Below are 5,547 nucleotides of genomic sequence, written 5' to 3'. Positions count from 1 at the left end.
TGGAAGGCTGAGGCGGAAGGATCGCCGGAGTCCAGCAGGTCGAGGCTGCGGTGGCCAGGCCCGGCCACTGCACTCCAGTATGGGCGACAGAGTGAGACTCCAACTCAAAAAAAAAAAAAAAGAAAAAGAAAAGTTAACATTTGTGTTTTGATAATTTGTCTTACAGGCCCTAGCCTAGTCTCTCTGTCTGCATGATCAATTACCTCCTGAAAGGCAGTCCTCAGTATCCTGAATAACTAATCGCCATGGCAACTATAACCTCCCCCCACCATGGTCAAGTTCCCCTAGAATGCTCTTTGCAAGACAATCAACTGTCTTTTCTCAACTTCCTGAAGATAATCTTGTCAACCCCCAGTCTGAAGCATTGGGTGCCTACATTTCTCTTAGTGTCTGGCCCCTTTTTTTCTCTTGGAAAGTCAATAAACTCTTTTGCTTGCTTAATTCTTGTGCAAATCATGGCACTAACCAAACACCTTTGCCTTCCCATAATTTGTCACCCTTAAAAAAAAATTGGCCTGGCTCAGTGGCTCAGCCTGTAACCCCAGCACTTTGGGAGCCCAGCAGGTCAACACTGGGGTGGCCCTGAGTGTTCCACTGCACTCCAACCTTGAGTGTGCCAGGGTCCTTCTGCCTCAACCTTCCAAGTTAGCAGAACTACAGGCGCGTGCAACCACGCCCAGCTAATTTTTGATTTATTGTAGAGATGAGGTCTCGCCAAGTTGCCCAGGGCCTCGAACCCACACCCTTAGGTAATCCACTGGTATCAGCATCCCAAAGTGCTGGGATTACAGGCTGAGCCACCGAGTCCAGCCTGTGTTCTTTTTATATAATGTTCAGAGTTTTTATTTGTTTTTTGTTTTGAGTTGGAGTCTCACTCTGTCACACAGACTGGAGTGTAGTGGCCACTCCCGGCCACCGCAGACACGATCTGCTGGGCTCCAACGATCCTTCCGCCTCAGCCTTCCAAGCAACTGGAACTACAGGCGCGTGCAACCACGCCCAGCTAATTTTTGATTTATTGTGGTGATGAGGTCTCACCAAATTGCCCAGGCGGGTCTCGAACCCGCGGGCTCAGGCAATTCACTCACCTCAGCCTCCGAAAGGCGTGGGATTACAGGCTGAGCCACCGAGCCCGGCTCAGAGTTTTTATTTGTACTTAGCTGGAAGAATAGGTAAAAGTACATCTACTTCATTTTTTTGGAAGCAGAAAGCTCATTAGCTCTAAGTTATTTTATTTATTTATTTATTTTGAGTTGGCGTCTCACTCTGTCACCCAGACTGGAGTGCAGTGACCACTCCCGACCACCGCAGCCTCGACCTGCTGGGCTCCGGAGATCCTTCCGCCTCAGCCTTCCAAGTAGCTGGAACTACAGGTGTTCGCTACCACGCCCAGCTAATTTTTGATTTATTGTAAAGATGAGGTCTTGCCAAGTTGCCCAGGCGGGTCTCAAACCCGTGGGCTCAGGCAATCCACTCACCTCAGCCTCTCAAAGCGCTGGGATTACAGGCTGAGCCACCGAACCCGGACTTCTAAGTTATTTTCCAGTAAATGTTTTGTAATTTTGTTTTGAAATCAGAAAGAAGATTCAATTTTATAAAATGCTTTGTTAGTCTTTATTGATATAATGTGCTTTCCTGTTTGTATCTATTAATATGAGCCTTATGTAAACAGTTTTTACCCATTTAGGGGCTGGGAATGTGCCTGAGTTTATTTGTTGAGACAACACAGAGAGTTACAGAATCCATTTCTAGGGGCTCAAGTGGGTCACAGAAGTTAAAAGGAACTCAGTTGAACTGAAAGGGTCTTTCAGATGGGAATGAAGGATTACTCTTATGGAGATTCTAAAAGAATGTGACTTCAATCATAAAATAAGTTACATTTCTTGACCATATGAGCCAAAAACTGTATCCCATGTACAGTCTTTCTGTTATAAATTCTATCATATCCCAGCCAGGCACGATGGCTCACACCTGTAATCCCAGCACTTTGGGAGGGAGGCAAGAGAAATTGCCTGAGTCCAGGTGTTCGAGACCAGCCTGGGCAACTTGGTAAGACCTCATCTCTATAATATATGAAAAAATTAGCCAGGCATGGTGTTGTGTACCTGTGGTTCCAACTACTTGGAAGGCTGAGGTGGAGAGATGGAGCCCAGCAGGCCGAGGGTATAAATAAATAAATAAATAAATAAATTCTATCATATACCAGGTTTGACATAATTATTTTCTAAATCATTTTTCATTACAACTTCAATTTTTCTCTTGTCACAATAGTCATCTCTCCCCACCCTGGATTTTATTTAGAGTTTAAAAATGCTTTTTCTAGCTGGGCTCCAACTCAAAAAAAAAAAAATAATAAGTATAGGAAATTAATATTGAAACATCAGCAAGCAGCTATTTTGGGGTTGTTCTATACTTGAATACGATTTTTTCCTCCTCATTTTCCTTCTCTATATTTTCCAAATTTTGAAATAAGTTTGGGTTTTACAATTTTTTTTTTTTGAGTTGGAGTATCACTCTGTTGCCCAGACTGGATGGAGTACAGTGGCACGCTCCCAGCCACTGCAGCCTCGCCCTGCTGGGCTCCAGGAATCCTACCGCCTCAGCCTTCCAAGTAGCCCGAACTGCAGGCGCGTGCTACCACACCCAGCTAATTTTTTAAAATTAAAAAAAAAAATTTTTTTTGAGTTGGAGTCTCACTTTGTCGCCCAGACTGGAATGCAGTGGCACATTCCCGGCCACCACAGCCTCGACCTGCTGTGCTCTGGTGATCCTTCCGCCTCAGCCTTCCAAGTAGCCGGAACTTCAGGCGCTAGCTACCCTGCCCGGCTAGTTTTTGATTTATTGCAGAGAGGAGAACTCGCCAAGTTGCCCGTGTGTGTCTTGAACCCGTGGTCTCAAGCAATCCACCTGCCTCGGCCTCCCAAAGTGCTGGGATTACAGGCTGAGCCACCGAGCCCGGCAATAAATGATTATTTTAATTTAGGAGTTTCTTTGTACCACTAAAACTTCATGAATTTCTACTTATTTCTTTTTTATCTTCTGCATATGCACATCGCTATATAATACTTTTGTGCATATTATGTAAAAATACAAACTTTCATTATTTCGCTGAATGATATTATTTATTTTATTATTTATTATTTTAGAGTTGTGAGATACAAGTGAGAATTTGCTTCATAAGCAAATGTTGTGCAGGTGAGGTTTGGGCTTCTAGTGAGCCCTCTCTCCCCCTGGTAATAAACATGGTACCCATTGGGTGGTTGTGTGCCCCCTTAGTTCTCCCTTCTTCTCCCCCTCCTTTAACAATATAATATTCTTTTCGGGGGGGTGGAGTCTCATTTTATCACCCAGGCTGGAGTGCAGTGGCATGCTCACGGCCACTGCAGCGTCTACTTGCTGGGCTCAGGCGATCCTTCTGCCTCAGCCTTCCAAGTAGCTGGCACTACAGGTGCGCTACCACACCGGGCTAAGGATGTAATAATAATCTTTTTTTTTTTTTTGAGTTGGAGTCTCACTCTGTTGCCCAGACTGGAGTGCAGTGGCCGCTCCCGGCCACCGCAGCCTCGACCTGCTGGGCTCTGGCGATCCTTCCGCCTCAGCCTTCCGAGTAGCCGGAATTACAGGTGCGCGCTACCACGCCCGGCTGATTATTTGATTTATTGTAGAGATGAAGTCTCGCTGCCCAGGCGGGTCTCGAAGCCGCGGGCTCAGGCAATCCACTCACCTCAGCCTCCCAAAGGCGCGGGATTACAGGCTGAACCACCGAGTCCAGCTAATAATAATCTTAACAAGTGGAGAGGATGACGACATACAAGTTTATGGGTCTCGAGATTTACAAATTTGTGGACCTCAGTTTTTGATACTTCTGAACTTGATTTCTTTTCTTTTCTTTTTTTTTTTTTTTGAGTTGGAGTCTCACTCTGTCGCCCAGACTGGAGTGCTGTGGCCGCTCCCGGCCACCGCAGCCTCAACCTGCTGGGCTCCAGCAATCCTTCCACCTCAGCCTTCCAAGTAGCTGGAATTACAGGCGCATGCTGACACGCCCGGCTAATTTTTGATTGATTGTAGAAACAAGGTCTCCCAAGTTGCCCAGGCTGGCCTTGAATCCGTGGGTTCAGGCAATCCACTTGCCTCAGCCTCCCAAAGTGCTGGGATTACAGGCTGAGCCACCCAGTTCGGCTGCAAGAAGTTTTAAGTCCTCAGTCAACTTTATATATTTAATTATTTATGTTGAGTCGGAGTCTCACTCTGTCATCCAGACTGGAGTGCAGAGGCATGCTCATGGCCACCGTAGCCTCAACCTTCTGGACTTAGGCGATCCTTCTGCCTCAGTCTCCCAAGTAGCTGGAACTACAGATGCAGGCCACCACACTTGGTTAATTTTTGTGATTTATTGTAGAGACAAGGTCTCAGGCTGGTCTTGAACCTGTGGGCTCAGGCAATCCTCTTGCCTTGGCCTCCCAAAGTGTTGGGATTACAGGTTGAGGCACTGCGCTTGGCCCTGAATAGTATTTTAAATATCTAGACAATATTAGGATTGTGAAGAGAAAGAAAGAGCTTTCATGTTGATGGCATACTGCTTCTTGTCCTCACACTGATTGAGCACCCTTGACGTTTTTGCTCTGTGCAAGGGGCCTTTTTGTTTCCTGTTTTTGGGTCTTTTTTGTGGGTCATCATCAATAAGGCCTTCCATTTGCCCACCATGGGCTGGATGGGCCTAGTCGGAGAGTTGATTTGAAGAGGATTGTGGGGATATAGTACTGTTTTTTTTTTCCAACTTTTTTTTTTTTGAGTATTTTTTAGAATTTGCAACATCAGACATAGAAGGAGAGGAGTAAGATGTCCAGTAGGGCTGCACATGGGAAGGGAAGGTCAAGAATTGGAGGGTAAGCCACTAAGGGATAACAGAGGGAATAAAGGTAGCCAGTAAGGAGAGCTGGCTATGTAAGGGTGGGCTAAGAAGAATGGGAGAGGAATTGACGAAAGAAGGCTGCACCGAGGGAAGGATGATGGTGGAGGCCGGTGTGAGCTAGGGGCGGTGAAAGATGGAAGAAGCAGGGTGGGCTAGGGACCTAGCAATTGGGGAAGGAGTGAAGGAGGTCAGCGGACTGCTAAGAGTTAGACTCCCAGAAACGCGAGGGGGAGGAGGAGGGGTCGGAGGCGTGTGCAGCGCATGCGCTGGAAGCACACTGCGGCGATCCGGAGAGGCTGTCCTTTTCTGGCATCAGCGTTGCGGCTGGAGGCAAGGCCGGTCTCTGGCCTGCTGTCCACGGCCACTAAAGGCCTGCTGCTGCTACCCAAACGTCTCAATTTCTCTGTGTCTCTCTCTCTTTCTCTGTCCCGTCGCCCTCTCCGCCCTGTCTTGGGACGGCCGGCTCTGGCTCTAAGAATTCCTGCTATGACACTTGATTCAGCCAGGAGGTAAAGGAACGACGTAGGGGAAGAACATAACATGGAGGGTGGCGGAGGGAACTCGGGCCTGGGAGATTGTTTTTTTTGTTTTTGTTTTTTGAGTTGGAGTCTCACTCTGTCACCCAGACTGGAGTG

The 5,547-nt window shown here is 47.1% G+C and overlaps 1 long non-coding RNA gene across 2 annotated transcripts in view; it reads left to right on the top strand.

Annotated features, from left to right (window-relative positions):
• Window positions 1-5,309: 5,309 nt before the first annotated feature.
• LOC103257899 overlaps window positions 5,310-5,547 on the top strand; it is a 17,365-nt gene continuing 17,127 nt past the window's right edge. For both annotated transcript variants that reach the window (XR_504145.1, XR_504146.1), the window contains exon 1: window positions 5,310-5,421. This is a non-coding gene — a long non-coding RNA (uncharacterized LOC103257899). The remainder of the gene's footprint in view (window positions 5,422-5,547) is intronic.

This window comes from Carlito syrichta, unplaced genomic scaffold (assembly GCF_000164805.1).
Source record: "Carlito syrichta isolate Samal-C Ts95f unplaced genomic scaffold, Tarsius_syrichta-2.0.1 Scaffold301890, whole genome shotgun sequence".
NCBI classification, from domain to species: Eukaryota; Metazoa; Chordata; class Mammalia; order Primates; family Tarsiidae; genus Carlito; species Carlito syrichta.
This window is presented reverse-complemented; position numbering and strand designations above follow the sequence as displayed.